Source organism: Bison bison, unplaced genomic scaffold, assembly GCF_000754665.1.
Source record: "Bison bison bison isolate TAMUID 2011002044 unplaced genomic scaffold, Bison_UMD1.0 scf7180017864181, whole genome shotgun sequence".
NCBI lineage: Eukaryota > Metazoa > Chordata > Mammalia > Artiodactyla > Bovidae > Bison > Bison bison.
In genome coordinates, this window is record NW_011494753.1 from 7,453,308 (window position 1) to 7,479,344 (window position 26,037).

General features: G+C 36.5%; 1 protein-coding gene across 5 annotated transcripts in view; it reads right to left on the reverse strand.

Moving 5' to 3' along the window:
* Positions 1-10,314, reverse strand: part of PEAK1 (pseudopodium-enriched atypical kinase 1) — a 288,921-nt gene extending 278,607 nt beyond the window's left edge. For all 5 annotated transcript variants that reach the window (XM_010843302.1, XM_010843304.1, XM_010843308.1 and 2 more), the window contains exon 1: positions 9,345-10,314. The gene's annotated coding sequence lies outside the window, so the exon portion shown is untranslated. The remainder of the gene's footprint in view (positions 1-9,344) is intronic.
* Between the last annotated feature and the right edge of the window lie 15,723 nt (positions 10,315-26,037).

The following is a 26,037-nucleotide window of genomic DNA, read 5'->3' on the forward strand; positions in this document are numbered from 1 at the left end:
TGTCCATCACCAACTCCCAGAGTTCACTCAGACTCATGTCCATCGAGTCAGTGATGCCATCCAGCCATCTCATCCTCTGTCATCCCCTTCTCCTCTTGCCCCCAATCCCTCCCAGAATCAGAGTCTTTTCCAATGAGTCAACTCTTCGCATGAGGTGGCCAAAGTACTGGAGTTTCAGCTTTAGCATCATTCCTTTCAAAGAAATCCCAGGGCTGATCTCCTTCAGAATGGACTGGTTATGTCTTCTCCAACACCACAGTTCAAAAGCATCAATTCTTTGGTGCTCAGCCTTCTTCACAGTCCAACTCTCACATCCATACATGACCACAGGAAAAACCAAAGCCTTGACTAGACGAACCTTTGTTGGCAAAGTAATGTCTCTGCTTTTGAATATGCTATCTAGGTTGGGCATAACTTTCCTTCCAAGGAGTAAGCGTCTTTTAATTTCATGGCTGTAGTCACCATCTGCAGTGATTTTGGAGCCCCCAAAAATAAAGTCTGACACTGTTTACACTGTTTCCCCATCTATTTCCCATGAAATGATGGGATCAGATGCCATGATCTTAGTTCTCTGAATGTTGAGCTTTAAGCCAACTTTTTCACTCTCCACTTTCAGTTTCATCACGAGGCTTTTTAGTTCCTCTTCACTTTCGCCATAAGGGTGGTGTCATCTGCATATCTGAGGTTATTGATATTTCTCCCAGCAATCTTGATTCCAGCTTGTGTTTCTTCCAGTCCAGCATTTCTCATGATGTACTCTGCATATAAGTTAAATAAACAGGGTGACAATATACAGCCTTGACGTACCTTTTTTCTTGAAAACAAACACACATCAACACTTTTTTCAGTTTTTTAAATTAATTTTTATTGGAATATAGTCATTTTACAAAGTCATGTTAGTTTCTGCTATACAACAAAGTGAATTGGCCATATATACATATGTCCTCTCTTCCTTGGATTTCCTTCCCATTAGGTCACCACAACTCTAAGTAGAGTTCCCTGTGCTCCTCAGTAGGTTCTCACTAATTATCTATTTTACACATAGTATCAATAGTGTATATATGTCAATTCCAATCTCCTAATTCATCCCACTGGCCCTTCCCCCGCTTGATGTCTATATGTCTGTGTCTCTATTTCTACTTTGCAAATAATCTATGCCATTTTTCTAGATTCCATATCTATATGTGTTATTTTTTTTCTCTTTCTGACTTACTTCACACTGTATGACAGTCCCTACGTACATTAATGCTTTTAAAATAAAATGATCATATACTTTACCATCCTCTCAGATAACTGGATATTCATTGCCGAGGTGTAAATACACTTAGCTTGCTCCAAAAACAATTTTGTAAGGTAGAAATTCCCTCATGATAAGCTACACATACTTGTCTTCAAACATATCTTACCTTTGGTTTCATGCAAAACAGATGACTTCGCTGTTCAAATTCAAAACAATAACATAAAGGAAGTGATTTTATTACTGTTAGTAGCTGAAGTTTTCAACTCCTCTTATGCCACCTCTGACTAATGTCAATGCCTGTGGTCTCCTCCTCTAACAGAACTGAAACTTACAGTTCAAATAGGGAGCTAACTCTCCAGTGACATACTCTAGCAGCAAAACTTAAGATGAAACAACTAAGGCAAAGAAAGGACACTATCCAAAAAGATGTCTTTCAAAAATTACTTGGGGAGCCTTATGGGAATCCTTGAAAATCAGAAAACAATTAACTTCACTGGGAAAAAAGGAAAAATTCAACTAGTAGTGATTAAGAGAAAGGGACAATCTACACATTCCAAAGGAACAACTATGAGACTTGAGGCAAGATTCAAAGATGAGGATTGATGAATCAAAAGTGACCTCAGTATTCTGGTGCCAGAGCGGCTATGTAGACAAGCACTTCTCTGACAAACCCAGAAGCCAGAAAATAGCTTGTTGATGGGAAAGGGGGAGATAAGGCCAGTTTATCCCCCGGAAGTGAATGTTAGCAAGTGGGTATATTTCATGCATCTTAAGTATATGCAGCTGGAGAGAAGTAAATTGAAGTTGCACAATTTGAGCCTCTTGCTGGGGTTTAACACAGGAAAATGTTAAATGAGTAAGGTGGGCCTTCTGAGTAAAAGCTAAAGCCTCAGAGTGACAGATATGACATACTAACATACAGCTAATGAAATTCACTTCTGAACCCTTAAGTGTATCACAAATACCTCTTCATATAGTTGCAGTAATCAGTGCTTACCTCCTTGCCCCCTATTTAAAACAAATTCCAAATAAAAGACAGAAACTTCACATTGGGATCTCATTTCTAGAAAGATATAATTTAGTACTATGGCAACAAACTCCAGAATGTTTATCTGAAATCTTCTCTCCCTGAATCAAAGAATGTTTGCAATTTGCCTTCTCGGAACCATATCTACATTAAACCCCCACTTAGCTCATATATCTTTATCTCGACACATCTTATATTGATCACTTTTCTCTTTTAGAAAAGATTTATTTTATTTATTATTTACTGATTTTTAGCTGCACTGGGTCTTTGTTGCTGCATGAGGGCTTTCTCTAGTTGTGGCAAACGGGGGCTACTCTCTAGTTGCGGAATGTGGGCGTCTCTTGTCGTGGAGTACAGACTCTAGGCACACAGGCTTCAGAAGCTGCAGCACACAGGCTCAGCAGTTGGTGCTCACAGGCTCTACAGCGCTGGCTCAGTAATTGTGCTGCACTGGCTTAGTTGCTCCAGGGCATGTGGGATCTTCCTGGACCAGAGATCAAACGCAAGTTCCCTGCATTGGCAGGTAGATTCTTAACCACCAGACCACTAGGCAAACCCTCGATTTTCTGTTAAATACACATAATATTTCTAGTTCCACATTCTCCTTTCCACTGATATTATTTTTACCCTCTGTTCTAGATCTATTTTGAAGTTTTAATTCTGAATCTCCAAGTTAAAAATGTGACACTATCAAAATAAAAAAATTCTCCATCAGACAAGATAACTGCCTTCTAAGTATTTCAATACGAAAAGTGCTTTAGTGATGCTTTCTGCTTCTTATCTTTGATAACTGATCCACAATATCAACTTAATATCAACACAATATCAACCTTCTTCACACCTTCTTTCTACCCATTTACTTTCTTTTACCTACTATTTTTATTTAGCCATACCATTTATAAGCTTCTATAGGAGAAATTTTGACCCTCATTTTTAAGATTCAAATTTCTACCTCTGGAGGAAAAAAAATAATTTGTGGACTGAATCAACTCTGCCTCACTAAATAGCTGTGCAATCTCAAGACAAACTGTTTAACCTTTTTGAGACACCATTTTCTTATTTGTAAATGGGAGATAATATCACTCATTACACAGGGATGTTTTTCAAATTAAAGAAAAAGAATTGTAGCAAATCTAGGATGATAAGTGGTAAACAACATTTAATAAACTGGTGCTTATACATAAAAAATGTGTTATTATCAAAGTAATTATCTCATAGGCCATTACAGAAATTTGCTACCAAAAGCACTGGATGTACTTCCTAATTCTGGCCTCAATTCAGGGACAAAATACAAATCACATTACTGCAATTTTAATGGAGAAGCCATCAAGTGGAGTGTGTAATGGAAATATGGGCTATGATATTTGGGCAGAAAGGAGCTCTGGAACATAGGACCAGGAAAGCCAACTCTCAGGGTTTACCATATTCTAGAATCCCTGTATGTATCGATACACCCTTGAGGGCAGTACAATCTTGACTGTAAAAGCAAGGTTACAGTACATATCAACCAGAGAGCTGCTACATTTCATTTAGTCTCTCAATTTCAAGCAGAAATGATTGGTGCGAGTGTGCATTTCACTGCTGATTTGAAACATGGAACCAAAACCACAGTGATGATGTTGATAGATATTAATTTTGCAATTAATATTTGAGACTTACTCCATACCAGTATGCACACTATGTTAAGTGTTTTCTATTCATCATTAACTCTCACAACAATCCTATGAGGTTGGATACTTTTATCCTATTTGACAAACAAAACTAACCAAAAAACCCTGAAGCCTAGCAGAGCTGAAATTCAGACCCAGGTTAACAGTGAAAATTTCAAACATCCAGTAATATAAGTTATGTGCTGACAGTAAGATACCCAATATTTCAGCAGTCTGAGCTATTTGGGTATCTGTGTGGGAAGCAGAGCATCATATTCACTCAACTGTATAAGCAAAAGCACGAGGGAGGTAGAAAAGGGTTACATCCCAGAGTAGCAATTCTGGAACTTTCAAATATTAAAAATCATGACACTGTCAAATTGAACATGGCCTACTGTGGGGATAATTAGAGCTCTCTAGATCAAAGGTTCTGTTTTCCACCTTACACATGCTGATGGACAAGGGCATCAGAAGCTGATGCTATGTGCCATCATTTGCTCAAGACACCACCCCCACACACCTCCACACACCTCCTGAATGAGATTCTCAGAACATCAGCTGCACCTCTGTGCCTTCTCACCCTTTTCAGGAAAGCACATCAGAATGAATATGAGTAAAATAGGTATGAATTTTTCTCGGCATCAGATAAGTAAATATTAAAGTTTATTGAACAGTGGTGCTATATACCAGGCTAAGTTCTAAGCCCTTTGCCTATATTAATCCTCAAATGACATTATGAATTAGGTACTATTTTATTCCCATTTTACAGATAAGGTAACTGAGACACAAAATAAGTAATTTGCTAAAGATTACACATAAGAGAAGGCAATGGCACCCCACTCCAGTACTCTTGCCTGGAAAATCCCATGGGCGGAGGAGCCTGGTGAGCTGCATTCCATGGGGTCTCTTGGACACGACTGAGCATCTTCACTTTCACCCTTCACTTTCATGCATTGGAGAAGGAAATGGCAACCCACTCCAGTGTTCTTGCCTGGAGAATCCCAGGTGGGCTGAGGAGGAGCCTGGTGGGCTGCCGTCTATGGGGTTGCACAGAGTCGGAATGACTGAAGCCACTTAGCAGCAGCAGCAGCAGCAGCAGCACACAAGAGAAATGACAGTGCAAGATTCCAATAAAGAGGTCTGGCTCCAGATCCTTAGTTCTTAAACACAAAAATAAACTGCTTCTCAGTTTTGCTAGGACATGACCAAGTAGACAGGTACGCTGGGTAATTCCAGAAATGCTGAACAACCAAGTTGATGGCGCAATCGAAAAAATAACTTCTGCTTCTGTGGATACATCCAAAAAGCTGGCTCCCTAAAATCTTCCACCAGGAATTTAGTTTAATGTCACAGGGACCTTGGATTCCAAGTCCAAGGGCCCAGAAGAAAACTTCATTTAGAACCTCTCCCCTTATCCTTGGATAAGCTGAGCGATAGCAATTTTCTTAGTAGCCCAGCAAATGGCATTGGTTATGAGGCAGCCCAGCCCTATTATGCTATTGCTGGACCATAAGGAATGAACAAAGCTTCACAAAAAGAATAGGAACACAATCCCTTGCTCTGAAAAGCTCTACGCATTAAAGAGTCACTCAGTCTTCTGGGTAGGGTTGTTCACATACTATCCAGGCAGTATTCTAAGTGCTGGAATACACCTGTGAACAAGAGGTCTCACAATCATGGAGCTCATTTCCTAGTGTCACAGAAATATGGGTCTAAATGGACCTATAAAGGTCAACTCCAAATACAAGAGGAAAAGGTGCTGGCACCATCCTAAATTCTCAGTGGAAGAAAAAAAATGTGAGGAAAAGATGTAAGGGGGCACTATTTACTTTGAATAGCAGGAATGCTGGAATCTTTTCAACTACAACTTAAGAATACCAGGCCAAACTACTGCACTACTGCCAAAGCTGATGCCAACTTGAAATGAAAGCAATGTAGTTGGATGGCACTGTTTCTGCCTCAGGCTAGGAAAACAGTGCCCACCTACAAGTTCCTGAAGAGAGAAAAGGAAAGGACAAAGACACAGAAGCTTGGGTTGTTTATCTCTTTTTAGAACCTGTTCCCAAAATAGAAAAAGGAAATCACTAGCAAAGAATCCTAAGTTCTGCCATATCTTGACAATGTTAGTAACAGTGTTCAAACTAATACAAGGAAAATTAAAATAGGAACTACTGGTGGGAGACACACCAAAAACTACTCATCATGACTGTTTATTTTGAACGGTTTGGCCAAAGTTTACCTAAGTAAAACTAACTTAGGTAATAAGTTAGATAATGCTAATCCACATGAAAAAACAGAAGCAATACTTATAAAAGAAAGTTAAGCATAGTAGGAGAGCAAAAATAACTCAAATTTCTGATAATTTACTAAAAAGCTTAAGTGCTCAGCATGATAGATGTGTTAATACCAATTCAATTCAAGGCCAATCTCTGCAGCCCTAACTGCCCGGTTATTTTCAACTCATGGCTCAAAGACTAACATGCTTCATATATGTGGCATTTATGCACTCATTCACTCATTCATACATCTTCGTGTTTTATCATGCTATGGAGGTGCTGGGGATCTAACACTAAACAGGAAAATACAGGGTTCCTACCTTCATGGATGGGTTTTCTGGTCACATTCATCAGTGAAGATGTGTATAGCTTAGATATAAGCTGCTTTTATCCATCCTGTCTCACTGCAGAAAAACTGTAATCTTTTTTGTTCTTCTCAACCCCATGTGGGAACTCAGTGACGCAAGTCTAACTCAGTTTCAATGACATTAAATCATGTACCTAAAACAGTATGACACAATCCAGGCATTTTTAAAAAGAAGTTGAAATAATCCATCTATGGATTAATCAATTTTTGCTTCCTCTCACAATTCTGATTAAAAAAAAAAAAACTTAATGTGTTCTGCATACATAGAAAACAAAAATAGAGAAATATAATGGTTTTCACCATTTGCAGATTAAAAGCTCTAAGCTTGTGCATAATGGGTCTATTCCAAGAGCACTATTTTTAATTTTTTTAAAATGTAATAAACTTAAACTACTACTCAGTGCTAAGGAATACTGTGTAGCAGTTAAAGAATAACTCAAAACTATATGTACTGACATGAAAAAGATATTCCTTATTGACCTAGAGGACAGAACACAGAACAATGTATGAGATATGTTAAAAATACAGAGACAAAATAAGACTGCACACACACACAGAATAGAAGATCTGGATATTAAACACTGCAGTGGTTACCCTAGGTGGCAAATAAAGAAAGGGAGAGACATGCAGGAGGAATTTGGCTCATTTTTCTATATATATTGCAGCATCACTTAATTTCTTCTGAGATATTCATCTATTGTTTAATTTTTAAAAATTTCTAAACTGTCTCTGCTGCTGCTGCTGCTGCTGCTAAGTCGCTTCAGTCGCGTCCGACTCTATGCGACCCCATGGACTGCAGCCTACCAGGCTTCTCCGTCCATGGGATTCTCCAGGCAAGAACACTGGAGTGGGTTGCCATTTCCTTCTCCGATGCATGAAAGCGGAAAGTGAAAGTGAAGTTGCTCAGTCGTGTCTGACTCTTAGCGACCCCATGGACTACAGCCTACCAGGCTCCTCCATCCATGGGATTTTCCAGGCAACAGTACTGGAGTGGGGTACCATTGCCTTCTCCCAAAATGTCTCTAAAACCAGATAAACATCCAATACTAGGTATTTTGTCCTTAACATTCCTACAGAAAGAAGCAATCTTATTTGAATAGTCAGAATAAATAACATAGCATTTTTAATATAATTTTTGTTTTGTGTTGGAATATAGTTGATTTTACAATGTTGTATTAGTTTCAGGTGTTCAGTAAAGCAATTTAGTTGTATATACACATATGTTTTATTCTTTTCCCATATAGGTTATTGCAGAATATTGAGTGGAGTTCCCTGTGCTATATAGTAGGTTCCTGTTGATTATTTTATACTCTGTAGTATGTATGTTAATCCTACCCTCCTAATTTATCCCTCCCCTCACTTTCCCTCTTTGGCAGCCATAAGGTTGTTTTCTTTGTCTGTGCATTTGTTTCTGTTTTGTAAATAAGTTCACTTGTATCGCCTTTGCTATGCTAAGTTACTTCAGATAAAGATGCAGTACATATATACAATGGAATATTACTCAGTCATAAAGAAGAATGAAATAATGCCATTTGCAGCAACATGGATAGACCTAGAGATTATCGTGCTAAGTGATTAACTCAAGGTATCAGCACGATAATCTCTAGGTCTATCCATGTTGCTGCAAATGGCATTATTTCATTCTTCTTTATGACTGAGTAATATTCCATTGTATATATGTACTGCATCTTTATCTATTCATCTGTTGACAGACATTTAGGTTGCTTCCATGTCTTGGCTATTGTAAAGAGCATTACAATGAACACTGGGGTGCATGTATCTTTTCAAAGTATGGTTTTCTACAGATATATACCCAGGAGTGGGATTGCAGGATCATACGGTAGCTCTGTTTTTAGTTTTTTAAGGAACCTCCATACTGTTCTCTGTAGTGGCTGTACCAATTTACATTGCCACCAACAGTGTAGGAAGGTTCCCTTTTCTACACACACCCTCTCCAGCATTTATTGTTTGTAGACTTTTTAAAGATGACCATTCTGACTGGTGTGAAGTGATGCTTTATTGTAGGTTTGATTTGTATTTCTTTACAAATTAGCAATCTTGAACATCTTTTCATGTGCTTTTTGGCCATCTGCATGTCTTCTTAAGGAGAAATGTGAAATAACATTTAGACCCAACAAAATACTTACATTATATAATAAGTGGCAAGAACTTGGAAAAATTAAACTCTAAAAGGAGTAGATCAGAGAAAGAAATCCTATACTATTTTCAAAATATTTGACGTATTTAAAAATACCTTAGAATAGGTACTGGAACTAGGTTGTGCTTAGTCACTCAGTCTCATGTCTGACTCTTTGCGCCCCAATGGACTGTAGCCTGCCAGGCTCCTTTGTCCATGGGGATTCTCCAGGCAAGAATACTGGAGTGGGTTGCCATGCCCTCCTCCAGGGGATCTTCCCAACCCAGGGACTGAACACAAGTCTCCCCCCATTGCAGGCATATTCTTTACCATCAGAGCCACCAGGGAAGTCCATGAATACTGGAGTGGGTAGCCTATCCCTTCTCCAGGGGATTTTCCCAACCCAGGAATTGAACCGGGGTCTCATGCATTGCAGGTGGATTTTTCACCAGCTGAGGTACCAGGGAAGCCCAGAACTAGGTTAGACACTATAAAAACTGCTTTCATATATAACCTGTAATTCATTTATTATAAATGTGCTTTACAGATATCCTCAAACTGCAAACTACTGTCTCCAAAATAATCACCTTATAAAAATGAGCATCTCTTTTTTCTTCCCTAGAGAAAAGTCTTGCTATATATACATACCATTTCTTTTCCTCTGAACAGTTCAATCTGCTGTCAATTCAAGCAGGGGTTCAACTGTAGCGCTAAACCCTAAGAATATATTGTCTTCTTACTCTTTCAATATCTTCTCAGAAATGATATCTAAAGACCAGAAATGGAAATATCACCATGAGAGTCAATCTGCTCTAGTCATAAAATAACTGCTAAGGGTTTGAAAAGAACTAGTTCATGAAACTAAAATCATTTTCCTTTTCTGCTTCTTTAAAAACTCAATGCAAAAGTTGTAGCTAATGGCTCAACTACATTCCCAAATCAGCAAGGAACATATTTTTTTAATTTTTCATAGATTATTATTCATTTGAACTTCCATCAGCCAGACACTAGCATCAAAGAACCAAAACTTAATGCAGAGCATATTGTCAAATGCATGAGCTACAATTTGGTATATATTAAATATGCCAGTTTACTGTTATTGGGAAATTCTGCTGATCTAGATTGGAATTTTTAAGGGCCTAATTAAAAAAAAAAAAAACTATTCAGGACTAGATTACAACAAGCAGTCATGAAATGAACTTCTTATTTTAACCAATTATTATTAGTATTTTCTAAGCTAAGAATGAGCAGATGCAAGATACATAAGAAATGAAATCAAAGAAAAAGGACAAGATTTCAACTCTCTTTCCCATGTGCCAGAGCATGGTACCAAAGAGTAAAATTTAGAATGGAATAGAAATAAGCAGAGAATTTTGCATATCAGAATTGCTTTAAAAATACACTTCTAGCCATTAGGGGGAAAAGATCAACAAGGGAAGAGAAGGAGCAAGTATCTCTTCCCTGCCTTGTACTGAAGCAAATCATTTCATTTAATCAACAGATCACTCATTTTTCATTTGGCCAAGTGGTCTACACTATCACTGCATATACCTCTTAATAACACTATGAGGTACCATTTCACGCCAGTCAGAATGGCTGCGATCCAAAAGTCTACAAGCAATAAATGCTGGAGAGGGTGTGCAGAAAAGGGAACCCTCTTACACTGTTGGTGGGAATGCAAACTAGTACAGCCACTATGGAGAACAGTGTGGAGATTCCTTAAAAATCTGGAAAGAGAACTGCCTTATGATCTAGCAATCCCACTGCTGGGCATACACACTGAGGAAACCAGAATTGAAAGAGACACGTGTACCCCAGTGTTCATCGCAGCACTGTTTATAATAGCCAGGACATGGAAGCAACCTAGATGCCCATCAGCAGATGAATGGATAAGAAAGCTGTGGTACATATACACAATGAAGTATTATTCAGCCGTTAAAAAGAATACATTTGAATCAGTTCTAATGAGATGGATGAAACTGGAACCTATTATACAGAGTGAAGTAAGCCAGAAAGAAAAACACCAATACAGTATACTAACGCATATATATGGAATTTAGAAAGATGGTAACAATAACCCTGTGTATGAGACAGCAAAAGGGACACTGATGTATAGATCAGTCTTATGGACTCTGTGGGAGAGGGAGAGGGTGGGGAGATTTGGGAGAATGGCATTGAAACATGTATAATATCATGTATGAAACGAGTCGCCAGTCCAGGTTCGATGCACGATACTGGATGCTTGGGGCTGGTACACTGGGACGACCCAGAGGGAGGGTATGGGGAGGGAGGAGGGAGGAGGGTTCAGGATGGGGAACACAGGTATACCTGTGGAGGATTCATTTCGATATTTGGCAAAACTAATATTGTAAAGTTTAAAAATAAAATTTAAAAAAGAAAAAGGAGGGGAAAAAATCAAGTATGATTGGGTTATCTTTCTGTTCCAAATATTCAAAGATACTCAAAGGTTTGAGGTGAAGGTAGAAGTGGAGTATAATAAAAACAGAAAAGTGTGCCAACTACTTTCAGACAGTATCGTTTAGTTCAGTGTCCTCATACACTGCCAACATTCAATTTCTCCCTAAAGTTCCTCACTCACACCCAGGAAACAACAAGGCATATGTCACACTACACATGCTATCTCACATGCGGCTTGCTTACTTCATTCCTAACAGGAAAAAATGAATACATCCTAAGAATGAGAAATATCTCTAAAAACGGGGAAATGTACCCTAAAAATGGGAAATAGCCAAATTTTCAGTTGCTACAGATGACCGAGTAAGTGTGCAATTACAGAAAGTTTATATATTGCTACTTTGCTTCCAAAACAATTTTGGCATCCAATGAGCTTGCATTTGTCTCGATCAGGATGAGCTTTAAGACTGGGTACTGTAAAAAGTCATGTCCATCTCACAATAACAACAAAATTTCTAACTGCATATATACTATTAACAGATGTAAAGATGCTTAAGTGCTAGACCTTTTTTGGTGGGGGGATGTGCTGGGTCTTCACTGCTGTGTGGGCTTTTTGCTAGCTGTGGCAAGAGGGAGCTACTCTCTGGTTGCAGTGCGTGGGCTTCTCACGGCAGTGGATTCTCTTGTTGCAGAGCATGGGCTCAAGGTGTGTGGACTTCAGTAGTTGCAGATCCCAGGCTCTAGACAACAGACTCAGTAGCTGTGGCGCCTGGGCCTAGTTGCTTCATAGCATGTGGGATCTTTGCAGACAGGGATCAGACCTGTGTCTCCTGCACTGGCAAGCGGATTCTTTACCCCTGAGCCACCAGGGAATCCCTAGATTTTAGACATATATCTAATGTTTAAGATAAAATCTGATAAAATATTAATGGTAAGGAAAAATACAACCACAACAGAGAGTCCTATCTATGGTTTGTACAAGGCAAATATTATTATACTTCTCACATTCCAGTAAATACCTTAAATAAGAAGAAATAATACAAACCAAGTTCAGTAGCTTCCATTTGTAGGACTCTCAGTTTAGAAAGTTCTTGTACATATATTCAACTTTTGAATTCAATATTTAGTGTATTTATTCAATATTCATTTGTAAATGCATAAGGTATATCCCTCTAGGCTTCCTTCATCCAACTTGTTAATAAAAATCAGATTGAGAAAAAAAAGCAGCCTCCACATTAAAATCTTATCTCCATTTTTACAGAACAAAATAAAAGCTTATAGATGTTAAGAAATTTTTTTCCTATGATCACAAATTAAAAGCAAAGCATTTTTAATATTCTACTTTATACATTCAATTTATACCACTAACCTCTAATCATGTCACATCTTTCTTACCATGTCACAAATTCACTTTAGAAAGAAAAGAATGATTTTAATTGCTACTGTTCCTTAAAAGTAATGATAAGAATTATGATAAATATATATGTATGCGTGTGTACACAGATATATAAGTTACATGTGCATATGTAATACATAAATGTTTATATGTCTTTGTTCCTGACTTCATAAAGGTTTTCTGTACATGATTAATAAAAATTTATTTCTCTTCAGGACTTAAACTCTTGCAAACTCTTTGTTATCCAAAATCCTTAGTAGGAATTGATTTTATTGACTATCTGAGAATTAACTTCAAGTATTATACCTAGCAAACCTTTGGACGACTACAAATTTAGCATTATTGTGTAACATGAGGGCTTCCTAAGTGGCACTAGTGGTAAACAGCCAGCCTACCAATGCAGGAGACTTAAGAGACACAGGTTTGATCCCTGGGTTGAGAAGATCCCCTGGAAATGGGTACAGCAACTCATTCCAGTATTCTTGCCAGGAGAATCCCATGGAGAGATGAGCCTGGTGGGCTAGTCAACAAGGTCACAAAGAGTCAGACACAACTGAAGCAACTTAGCATGTGTAACATGAAGATCCATAAATAAAAGAATGTGTAATTTTATTGAGACAAAGTTTTAAAATTTCACGAGACACCAAAATGAGAGCTCAACATCCATAGTGCAACCTTGCTTTGCTGCTTTCTTCTCTTGTAGAGTACCTGGAAAGTGCTATTTTATCACATCTTATGGAGAAAATTATATGCTCTAGGACTGTGCTAAAACTAGCCACATGTGGCTACAGAGCACTTGAAACATGGCTAGTCTGAATTGATGTGCTGTAAGTGGAAAATATAAACTGGAATTTGAAGACTTAGTAAGAAAAACAAAACTAAAACAGCTCAAAATTTTTTTATATTGAAGACTTATGGACATGGGGAGACAGGAGGAGAGGGTGAAATGTATGGAGAGAGTAACATGGAAACTTACATTACCATATGTAAAATAGATAGCCAATGGGAATTTGCTGTATGACTTGGGAAACTCAAACAGGGGCTCTGTATCAACCTGGAGAGGTGGGATAGGAAGGGAGATGGGAGGGAGGTTCAAAAGGGAGGGGGATATAGATATAGGATTTTCTGATATGGGAAAATGTTATCAGAAAAAAAAAGGATATAAAATTATAAAAGGTAGAGATGCTTCAAACATGCTTGTAAAGTTATTCAAATTTAGTTTAGCAATATGAAAAAGAGAAATACACCAATTCCTCTAAATGAAAAGAACCTCCTATAGAGCATGAATGTACTGTCTCCTCAGCCAGTCTTAGCCCTGCCTGCTTCTCACAGCATGACCAGATTACTGCACTGACTAATCTGATACATTAATGATACCTCTACAATAAACAGTATGATGTCAATTAGGTATGTTGAAAAGTAATACATGCACAACAAAGGAGGTGGGGTGAGGCAACAAATTATTAGTACCAGTTGTCCCTGGATGGTAGAGTAACAGATTTCCTCTTTTTCACTTATTCTATATTTTCCCAATTTTTTCTACATTGACAGGGTTGAAGGTGGAGACGTAGGAAGATCCTAAACTCTCCTCCTCTGATGAACACAACAAATCTATAGCTACATATGGAATAATTCCAACAGAAAGGGACCTAAAAACTGGATAAACAGAACCTCCTCAACAAAGGATAAAAGAACAGCAAGAGATTGTGAAGATAGATAGAGACACAGTCTCACCAAAGAAAAAACCCACACCCCACACTCAGTGATTCACAATTGGGAGGGATCATCAAGGAACAAATCATTTCCCTCAGGAGCAAGAGATTCAAGCTCCGTATCAAGCAAACCAACTCCTAGGTCCTGCAAAGACCTGGCTTTGAAAATTAACAGAGAATATGCCCAGGAAAACTACAGAACAGAAAACATAGTCTTAAATGGCTCATCCATAAATTGACTAGACCTGAAAACCTGTGAAAAAACAATAAAGTCCATTGCCCATAGGTGAGGGAGATACATTTGTTAATCTTCAACTCCTAGAAGAAGAGACAAAGAAAAGGCCCAAAAAATTATTTGAAGAAAGAGTGACTGAAAATATCCCTAATTTGAGGAAAGAAATAGACATTCAGGTTCAGCAAAGCCAGAGAGTTCCAAATAAGCTCAAGCCAAAGAGACACACACAAAGATACATTACAATTAAAATGGCAAAAGTTAAGGATAGAGAGAGAATCCTACAAGCAGCAAGAGAAAAACAACTTGCTATATATGAGGGAAATGCCATAAGATTTTTAGCAGATTTTTCAGTAAAAACTTCCTTCAACCAGAAGGAAGTAGCATGACATATTCAAAGTGCTGAAAAGGAAAAATTTCCAACCAAAATTGTCTACCCAATAAGGTTATTATTCAGAATTGAAGGAGAGATCAAGGGTTTCCTAGATAAACAAAAGCTAAAGGAATCATCATCACTAAACCAGCCCTAAAAGAAATATTTAAAAGACTTCTTTAACCTGAAAAGATTTGGAAATAATCAATGAGAAAACACATGAAAGTAAAAATCTCACTGGAAAAGGCAAATACATAATAAAAATGGTGAATCAATCACTTATAAAGCAAGCATGAAAGTTAAAAGACAAGTAGCAAGAGTAAAACTTATAATCTTAAGGGATGTATAAAATAAGATAGAAAATGTATCATCAAAAGTATAAAACATCAGAGGGAAGGGGTAAAAAGATAAACTGGAACAAATTCCAAAGCCTTGCTAAAACTGGCTGCTACTTACCTAGGATGTCATATGTGAAATTTTCAGCAACCACACACACACAAAAAAGTATAGTACACACACAAAAGAACATGAAAAAAGAATAATAAAATACTAAAGAAAACCACCAAAACACAAAAGAAGACAGAAGAGAAGAAAGGAGCTAAGAAGAACTACAAAACCAACTACAGAACATTTAACAAAATGGCAATAAGTACATATCCATCAATAATTACTTTAAAAGTAAATGGACTAAATTTGTCAATCAAAAGACAAAGAGTGGCTGAATGGATGAAAAAACAAGACCCATCTATATGTAGCCTACCAGAGTCACTTCAGAAGAAAAGACACATAGAGACTGAAAGTGAAGGGTTGAAAAAGATATTCCTTGGCTAATAGGAGTGAAAAGAAAGCTGGAGTAGCTATACTTTCTGACAAAATAGATTTCAAAACTAATATTTCAATAAAAGACAAAGAAGAGCATTACATAATAATGATGGGGGTTAATTTAGCAAGAAGATACAACATTTATAAATATATATGCACATAACACAGAAGCACCATGATATATATAAAGCAAATATTAATGAACTTAGAGAGAAACTGAAGGCAATATAATTATACTAGAGAACTTAGCACTCTACTTACATCACTGCATAGACCATCCAGAAAGAAAATCAATAAGAAAACAATGAAACTAAATGATATATTAAACCAGATTTGCTTAATGGACATAGAACACTGCATCCAAAAGCAGAATACAAATTCTCAAAAGCACATGGGAACGTTCTCCAGGACAGATCACATATCAGGTCACAAACCAAATCTCACTAAATTCAAGAAGACTGAAATCATGTCAAGCACCTTCTCTGATTATAGTGCTATGAAACTAGAACACAATCACAAGAAAAAAAAAAAAAGGGAAAAAAACACAAAAACATGGAGATTAAAGAACTCACAACTGAACAACCAATGGGTCACAAAGGAATCAAAGAAGAAATAAAAAAAATACCTAGAGATAAATGAAAACAGAAACCTGACATATCAAAATCTATGGGATGCAGCAAAAGCAGTTCTAAGAGAAAAGTTTATAGCAATACAGATTTACCTCAAGAAACAAATCAACAACAAAATAAATCAACAATCTAACTTCACACCTAAAGGAACTAGAAAAAGAACAAATGCAGCTCAAAATCAGTGGAAGGAATGAAATAATAAAGATCAGTTTAGAAATAAATGAAATAATGAATTTAATGATCTTGTGTTCTCTGCCAATTTTTGTTGGTTGTGTTATATACAAATGCTATAAAGATTTACTGTACTGTTAATTGAAAATTTTCTTGAACAAAAAACATGCTTACCAAATGTTCAATAATCTAAGACAGAAAAAATGGCTGTGTAGTTTACATAATTTATCAATATGACACTGCATTTGAAGAAGTGGAATTTGTAGCACCAAAGAAAGGAAAAGCTTATTTGTGATCTAACAAGACATGTACAAGAATTTATGTTCAAGTGGAAACTCTTCATAATACAAATAGCTACACATTTTCCAAATGAATCAATATGCAGAATTTAACTGTAATTCAGATTATGTAAATCCTCTAAATGTAAAAGAAAAGTTTGAAGAACACTAGTACTGAGTTGCCACAATCATGTACTTAAATTGGACAGACAAGTTTTGAAACCAAAATGCTTTTGTTACAAAATGAAAAAAAAGTATTCTATAAAAGTAGTTTTCTTACTTTGAATACAAATATTAAATAAAAATGATTTTGGTAATGGAAAAAAAAGAAATAAATGAAATAGAATAAAAAATTTTTAATATCAATGAAACTAAAAAGTGGTTCTTAGAAAAGATAAGCAATATCAACAAACCTTTTGCAAGACTAACCAAGAACTCAAGACAGAATTCAAATTAAATCAGAGATAAAAGAGAAGTTACAGCTGATAACACAAAATACAAAGGATCATAGGAGACTACTATGAACAATGTCCACAAATGGGACAACTAGAAGACATGATAAATTCCTAGAAACATAATCTTCCAAGCATGAATCATAAAGAATTATAATATCTGAATGGATCAGTTACTAACAAGAAGATTGTAACAGTAATCAAAAATCTCCCAACAGACAAAAGTCCAAGACCAGGCAGCTTCACTGGTAAACTCTATAAAATATTCAAAGAAGACTACCCTTCCCAAACTATCCAAATAAAACTGAATAGGAGGAAAACCTTCCAAACTCATTTTACAAAGCCAGCATTACTATGATACCAAAACCAAAGACAACAACAATATAAAAAAAGAAAGAAAAAAAAAAAGAAAATTAAAGGCCAGTATCCTTGATTAACATAGATGCAAAAATATGCTACAAAATACTAGCAAACTGAATCCAACAATACATTAAAAGGATCCTATACCATGGTTAAGTGGGATTTAGTCTAGAGATGCAAAGATGCTTGGACATATACAAAATCAATCAACATGATACATTAACAAAATGAAGGATAAAGATCATATGATCATCTCAATAGATCTATTTATGATAAAAAAAAAACTCTCAACATAGAGGGAATTTACTTCCACACAACAAAGGCCATATATGACAAAGCCACGCTAATATCCTACTCAATGGTGAAAAGATGAAAGCTTCTCCTCTAAGGCCAGGAACAAGACACGGATGCCTACTCTTGCCACTTTTATTCAACATAGTATCAGAAGTTTTTGTTATTCAGTCACTCAATCGTGTCTACTCTTTGCAACCCTGTGGACTGCAGCATGCCAGGCTTCCCTGTCCTTCACCATCTTCTGGAGTTTAAACTCATGTTCATTGAGTCAGTGATGCCATCCAATCATCTCATTCTCTGTCATCCCCGTCTCCTCCTGCCCTCAACCTTCCCCAGCATCAGAGTCTTTTCCAAGGAGTCAGCTCTTTGCATCAGGTGGCCAAAGTCCTAGCTATAGCAATTAGGCAAGAAAAATAAATTAAAAGTGGAAGTTCTAGCCATAGCAATTAGGCAAGAAAAAGAAATATAAGTCATCCAAAGTAGAAAGGAAGAAGTAAAACTATCACTATTTGGTAGATGACATGATACTATATACAAAAAACCCTAAGAATCCACGTAAAAACATGTAGAACTAATAAATAAGTTCCGTAAAGTCAAAGGATACAAGATCAATACACAGAAATCTGTGACATTTCTATACACTAATAACAAATTATAAGAAAGAGAAATGAAGGAAATGATCTCATTTACAACAGAATCAAAAAGAATAAAATACCCAGAAATAAATTTAACCAGGAGGTGAAACACCTGTACAATGAAAAATATAAGACATAGAGAAAAAAACTGAAGAAGATACACACACACACACAGAGGAAAGATATTCTGTATTCATAGATTTAAAGAACAGATATTGTTAAAATGTTCTTTTTAATCCTCCAAAGCAATCTACAAATTCAATACAATCCCTATCAAAATTTCAACAGCACATTTCAGTGAACTAAAGCAAATAATTCTAAAATTTGCATGGAAACACAAAAAAAATCACAAATAGTCAAATAACACTGAGAAAAAACTAAGCTGGAAATCTCATGCTCCTTGATTTCAAACTATGTTACAAGGCTTTAGTAATCAAAACGGTATGGTACTGGCACAAAAATGTACACACAGATCAACAGAACAGAATTAAGAAACCAGAAAAAACTCACACATAGGGAAATTAATTTATGATAAGGGAGTAAAGAACATACAGTGGAGAAAGGACAGTCTCTTCAATAAACAGTACTGGGAAAACTGAACAGTCACATGCAAAAGAATGAAACAAGACCACTATCCTATACCAGACACAAAAATTAACTCAAAATAGAATTAAAGGCTTGAATGTAAGACCTGAAATCATAAAATTTCTAGAAGAAAACAAAAACAGCAACTTCACTGATACCAGTCTTAGCAATATTTTACGTGTTCTGACTCCAAAGGCAAAGGAAACAAAAGAAAAAATAAACAAATGGGAATTCAATCTAAAAAAGCTTCTGCTTTTAGGAAACCATCGTCAAAACAAAAAGGAAACTTACTGAATGGGGAAAGATATTTGCAAATCACATATCCAAAAAGAGGTTAATATCCAAAACATATATAATGAACTCACACAAGAACAACAACAACAAACCAATAAAAGCCTGATTTAAAAATGCGAGGAGGATCTGACTACATTTTTCCAAAGAAGACATACAGACGGCCAATAGGCCAACAGAAAGATGTTCAACATCACTGTGAGGAAAATGCAAATCAAAAACCACAATGAGATATTATTTCACATCTGTTAAAATGGCTGTCATTGAAAAGACAAGAAACAACAAATGTTGGACAGGATGTGGAGAAAAGGGAATCCTTGTACTATGCTAATGGGACTGTAAATTGGTGGACCCACTGTGGAGAACATTATGGAGATTTCTGAAAACAAAAACAAAAACAACTTAATACTACTACTGTATGACTCAGCTATTCCCCACCGACAGACATAAAAACACTAATTGAAAAGATATATATATATACACACACAGCCAGGTACTGCTGTACTACTGTATACACTTCACTGCTGTACTATTCACAGTAGCCAATATATGGAAACAACTGTCCACTGATGAATGAACAAAGATACAGCACAAATACATATAAAATGGACTATTAACTCACCATGGAAAAAAAATGGAATCCTGCCATTTGTGACAACATGGATAGACCACAAAGGTATTATACCAAGTGAAATAAGTTAGACGAAAAAAGAAAAATACTATATGATTTCACTCATACGTGGAATCTAAGAAAACAAAAAAATAAACAAAATATAACAAAACAAATTCAAAAATATAGAGAACAGAGGGGAAAGGGGTTAAGGGGTGGGTAAAGGAAGTGGGTGAAGGGAGTCAACTGAATGGTAATGAACGGAACTAGACTTGTGATGGTGATCACTCTGTAGTATATATAGATATCAAATTATAAGGTTGTATATCTGAAACTGTTGTTTTTAAAAGCTAACTTTTTTATCATAAAATTTAAAGATGTATAGATAATAGATAATCTGTAATAGATAATACCAAACTCTACTTCAAATCTGAAGCCAAGAGAGAGAAAATTAGAGGGAAATCCGTATAGTAGGATTGAGTTTCCTAGTCAGAGAGCTAGTTCATAAAAACCCAGACCATGTAGTCCTATAGGAGATAAAAGAGAGGATTAACATTCATGCAGCTTTTTTTTTTTTTTTTTTTGCCTTTTACAAAACATTATAAAACACTCCCTTTTCTAGATGATGAGTTTTTTTAATAGACTTTTGGAATGCAAAACTGACAACAGAACTACAAGTTGCATTTATAATAGAATTCAAACTTTATTTGCGTGTTTAATAAACATTTACATGTGAAATAAAATCTAAGTCAATAATTAAAGTTCAACTTCCTAAATTAGGAACTACCGTATTACTTCTAGACTGCTGATAGCATAATTTACATATTCACTGATGCTATCATTCCACAAGCAACATATGTAAGGAAAGGGGTATTTAAAAAACAATGTAAACTTTGTCTTATTCTATACAGAAGAAAAAGATCGTCAAACTACAGGATCCTCTTCTCTCCTTATTATTAACTTCCTCATTGAATCTGGAAGCCAACAACCTCTTTTAACTTCAGGTCAGGACCATAGCTGAATTAAGAAATGGCAGTCCATCTGAAGTATTTAGTTGTGAGGTTTAACATTGTGAATGCAGCCAGTCCTCAAAGGCAAATGCTGAAAAACAGTCAAGGGATATTGCTGCAAAAACAATTTTTCAAGTCAAAGAGAGAACTGACATCAGGAAAATACATTTTATTGCTTCTCCAATGCCTTAAATCTTTCACACAAACTCCCACAATTACTCCTACTTCATACCCAAATAAAATCTATAAAAATTGTTTCACACCTGGGAAGAAGGCAGTTTCTCAGAATTTGAAATATTCAACTCATTATTTCAAAATATTTAAGAGGTACATCACGGCATCTTGTCTTGTAATAACAAAAGTAACTCAATCTCTTATGAAAATTATTGGTGGGGGTGGGGGGGAACCTAATTCTAAACTATGAAAAGTGCTCCTATCATATAAAGGATTTACAAGAAAACTGTTTTCCTGCTTCTCTACCATGGAGGCAGACACAGGGGATTAAGAGGAAAACTTTTCTCAACTATAAGAAAACAAATAGTCTACTGAGTATGGATGAACCTATAAAGCTAAAATCTTTCATTAATTTTCAAATGTTATATTTCTACCATTCTTTATTTTATTCAACAACACAAGACATTTACTACACCCCATGCATTATTTTAAACACTGTTCAATTATTAGCTCATGAACTCTCTGAGGTAGGTACCATCAATATCCCAATTTCACAGATGAGAACACTCAGGCATAGAGAGTAATTTCCCCAAGATGATTCAATCTCAGGCAATCTGGGTTCAGAATTCATGTTCTTAACCACAATGCAATGTTGACTCTTAAAAAGTAATATGCTCATGAAAGCCCAGTGTCTCACAGTAAAATAGTTAATAAAAATCTGCTAAGCAAATGAAGAGGGGAAAAATAGACGTAGCAAAAAGTAGAAAACCTATCTTTCATAGTTTCAACACATTACTATAAGTTTATTTTCCATCAGTCTTCTTTTCTTGTTCACAGAGTTTTTTTTTTATTTTCCCTTTAGCTATCACTCAGCAAACATTATTTTCTAGAAAATGCAAAATTTTTAAATATTAGTCTCTCAACATTTTTAGAATAACAGTTAAAATTAATTGAATACTATATATCAAACATGTGCTTGCTACATATTGTTATCTCACTTCACAATTCCATCAAGTAGTTATATTATTATTCCCATTTTACAAATGAGGAAACTGAAGCACAGTTAAACCAACTTCAGATCCCATGGATAGTAATCAGTTGAGCCAAGATTCAAATTCAGGCAGCCTAATTCCTGAATAGAATTCTTGACTACTCAAAGAGGACAGGATTATGAATTACTTGAAAGATAAGGATCATGTTTTTAAGAGTAGTATTGTTTGTTTGAAAGTGAAAGTCTTAGTCAATCAGTCATGTCATGATTCTTTGTGACCCCATGGACTGTAGTCTGCCAGGCTCCTCTGTCCATGGAATTCTCCAGGTAAGAATACTGGAGTGAGTTCTCATTCCTTCTCCAGGGGATTTTCCCAACCCAGGGATTGAACCTGAGTCTCCCACATTGCAGGCAGATTCTTCATCATCTGAGCCATGCCCTCCTCCAGGGATGGAACCCTGGTCTCCTGCATTGCAGGCAGATTCTTTACTATCTGAGCCACCAGGGAAGTCCATTGTTTGTTTGGCTTAGGCTAAAATGAGAATGTTAACACACAGTTATTTTACTTTGCCCTAAATCTGAATTACACAAACAAAGTTTTTAATACCTTAAGGTTACTTGAGCAAGCTAAATAACTCTTTATGTCTTAATGTAACAGTCAAGTATTTTATGTAACTCCTTCATTCAACAACCATCTGAGTATCCATTTCATGCTAGGCATTGTGCTAATAAGACATAGTCTTTACACTCAAGGCAGAGTCTTTTTTTATTCAGCATATGAATACAATAAAGCTTTCCACAATTAATAAATACAACATACTGTACATACAAATAGTTAACAGCTTTGCCAACCATTCAGTGGCAGAATTGAGAATGGAATCCTGTGATCTTTTTGCCCCTTATGTTTCTAACGTAGATATACCCCTCATTTCTCTTACAGGTCCTAGAGAGTGATCGAAAAACTACTACTGAGTAAATACATCTGCATGTCTCATGCCATATCACCTTTTAATGGCTGGCAATGAAACCTATCCATTTTTAGTGCAACAGAGCTAAAATTAAAATATTTTACTTAAACCTAGGTTTACTATGTTACACATTTAAATTACTTTTAAAGTTCCATGATCACATTTGGATATGAATTTAATAAAATGACAAATACGAGTGTCTAAGAAATATCTGCAGTAACAGACAAATTTGGCCTTACAGTACAGAATAAAGCAGGGCAAAGGCTAATAGAGTACTGCCAAGAGAATGCACTGGTCATAGCAAACACCCTCTTCCAACAACACCAGAGAAGACTCTGCACATAGATATCATCAGCTGGTCAATACCAAAATCAGACTGATTATATTGTTTGCAGCAAAAGATGGAGAAGCCCTATACAGTCAGCAAAAACAAGACCTGGAGCTGACCATGATTCAGATCATGACCTCCTTATTGCCAAATTCAGACTTAAATTGAAGAAAGTAGGGAAAACCACTAGACCATTCATATACGCCCTAAATCAAATCCCTTGTGATTATAGTGGAAGTGACAAATAGATTTAAGGGACTAGATCTGATAGATAGAGTGCCTGAAAAACTATGGACAGAGGTTCGTGACATTGTACAGGAGACAGGGATCAAGACCATCCCCAAGAAAAAGAAATGCAAAAAGGCAAAATGGTTGAGGAGGCCTTACAAATAGCTGTGAAAAGAAGAGAAGCAAAAGGCAAAGAAGAAAAGGAAAGATATACCCATTTGAATGCAGAGTTCCAAAGAACAGCAAGGAGAGATAAGAAAGCCTTCCTCAGTGATCAACGCAAAGAAATAGAGGAAAACAACAGAATGGGAAAGACTAGAGATCTCTTCAAGAAAATTAAAGATACCAAGGGAACATTTCATGCAAAGATGGGCACAATAAAGGACAGAAATGGTATGGATCTAACAGAAGCAGAAGATACTAAGAAGACATGGCAAGAATACACAGAAGATCTATATAAAAAAGATCTTCACAACCCAGATAATCACAACGGTGTGATCACTCACCTAGAGCCAGACATCCTAGAATGCGAAGTCAAGTGGCCTTAGGAAGCATCACTACGAACAAAGTTAGAGGAGGTGATGGAATTCCAGCTGAGCTATTTCAAATCCTAAAAGATGATGCTGTGAAAGTGCTTTACTCAATATGCCAGCACATTTGGAAAACTCAGCAGTGACCACAGGACTGGAAAAGGTCAGTTTTCATTCCGATCCCAAAGAAAGGCAAATGACAAAGAATGTTCAAACTACCGCAAAATTGTACTCATCTCACATGTTAGCAAAGTAATGTCTCTGCTTTTGAATATGCTATCTAGGTTGGGCATAACTTTTCTTCCAAAGAGTAAGCGTCTTTTAATTTCATGGCTGCAGTCACCATCTGCAGTGATTTTGGAGCCCAGAAAAATAAAGTCTGACACTGTTTACACTGTTTCCCCATCTATTTCCCATGAAGTGATGGGACCGGATGCCATGATCTTTGTTTTCTGAATGTTGAGCTTTAAGTCAACTTTTTCACTCTCCTCTTTCACTTTCATCAAGAGGCTTTTGAGTTCCTCTTCACTTTCTGCAATAAGGGTGGTGTCATCTGCATATCTGAGGTTATTGATATTTCTCCTGGCAATCTTGATTCCTGCTTGTGCTTCATCCAGCCTGGCATTTTGCATGATGTACTCTGCATAGAAGTTGTATAAGCAGGGTGACAATACACAGCCTTGACGTACTCCTTTTCCTATTTGGAACCAGTCTGTTGTTCCATGTTCAGTTCTAACTGTTGCTTCCTGACCTGCAAATAGATTTCTCAAGAGGCAGGTCAGGTGGTCTGGTATTCCCATCTCTTTCAGAATTTTCCACAGTTTATTGTGATCCACAATAAATTGCCAACATCCACTGGATCATCGAAAAACAAGAGAGTTCAAGAAAAACATCTATTTCTGCTTTATTGACTATGCCAAAGCCTTTCATTGTGTGGATCACAATAAACTGTGGACATGTCCAGGTGGTTCCAAATTGGGAAAGGAGTATGTCAAAGCTGTATATTGTCACCTTTCTTATTTAACTTATAGGCAGAGTATATCATGAGAAATGCTGGGCTGGATGAAGCACAAGCAGGAATCAAGATTGCCAGGAGAAATATCAATAACCTCAGATATGCAGATGACACCATCCTTTGGAAGAAAGTGAAGAAGAACTAAAGAGCTTCTTGATGAAAGTGCCACACGACCCAGCAATCCCACTGCTGGGCATACACACCGAGGAAACCAGAACTGAAAGAGACACGTGTACCCCAATGTTCATAGCAGCACTGTTTATGATAGCCAGGACATGGAAGCAACCTAGATGTCCATCAGCAGATGAATGGATAAGAAAGTTGTGGTACATATACACAATAGAGTATTACTCAGCCATTAAAAAGAATACATTTGAATCAGTTCTAATGAGGTGGATGAAACTGGAGCCTATTATGCATAGTGAAGTAAGCCAGAAAGAAAAACACCAATACAGTATACTAACGCATATATATGGAATTTAGAAAGATGGTAACGACAACCCTGTATGCAAGACAGCAAAAGAGACATAGATGTATAGAGCAGTCTTTTGGACTCTGGGGGAAGGGGGGGGGATGATTTGGGAGAATGGCATTAAAACATGTATAACTTCATATAAGAAACGAATTGCCAGTCCAGGTTTGACGCAGGATACAGGAAGCTTGGGGCTGGTGCACTGGGATGACCCAGAGGGATGGTATGGGGAGGGAGGTGGGAGGGGGGTTCAAGATGGGGAATACGTGTACACCCGTGGCGGATGCATATTGATGTATGGCAAAACCAATACAATATTGCAAAGTAAAAAAAAAATAATAATAATAATAATAATTTTTTTTAAAAAAGA